The 518-nt window shown below is 43.1% G+C and overlaps 1 protein-coding gene across 1 annotated transcript in view; it reads left to right on the top strand.

Annotated features, from left to right (window-relative positions):
- The window catches only part of ifnphi4 (interferon phi 4), a 2005-nt gene that overhangs the window by 1083 nt on the left and 404 nt on the right, over positions 1 to 518 (top strand). The window lies entirely within an intron of this gene.

Below are 518 nucleotides of genomic sequence, written 5' to 3'. Positions count from 1 at the left end.
TGAAGTGGAGCACACTGTGGCCTTCCCTAATGATCTGTACAGCCAGGCGTCCAAAGCATCAGTAAGTCATCCACTCAGCTTCTTTCTAAAAACCTGCAGTGAATGAAAGACGTGAGAAATCAAAGACATGACTTGATTTTCTTTCTTTGAATGGTTTCCAGGGAAAAGTCTGGGTTATTATATCTGTTATATCTCTTCTTATTTTGCCCAGTTTTGGAAACAGTTGTCAGACAGTGTCATAAATGTGTCCCTGTAGTAATCTGATTACTCTTCTTCCTCTTCTTCTTCTTCTTCTTCTTCTTCTTCTTCTTCTTCTTCTTCTTCTTCTTCCAGGCTGAGGATAAACTTGGTTTCACAGTGCAGGTTCTGGACGAGGTGGCTGTCCTGTTTGATGAGGATCACAGCAATGCATCATGGGAGGAGAAAACAGAGAAGGACTTTCTCTGTGTTGTAACGCAGCAGGCTGACGGCCTTCGCTCCTGTGTAAGTGTCAGGGTGGATTGACTGAAGGAATGAAT

This window comes from Seriola lalandi, unplaced genomic scaffold (genome assembly GCF_002814215.2).
Source record: "Seriola lalandi dorsalis isolate HSWRI2012SDOR001 ecotype SW California unplaced genomic scaffold, Sedor1 jcf7180002054346, whole genome shotgun sequence".
NCBI classification, from domain to species: Eukaryota; Metazoa; Chordata; class Actinopteri; order Carangiformes; family Carangidae; genus Seriola; species Seriola lalandi.
Note: the sequence above shows the minus strand (reverse complement) of the source record. Positions and strands in the feature narration are given on the sequence as shown.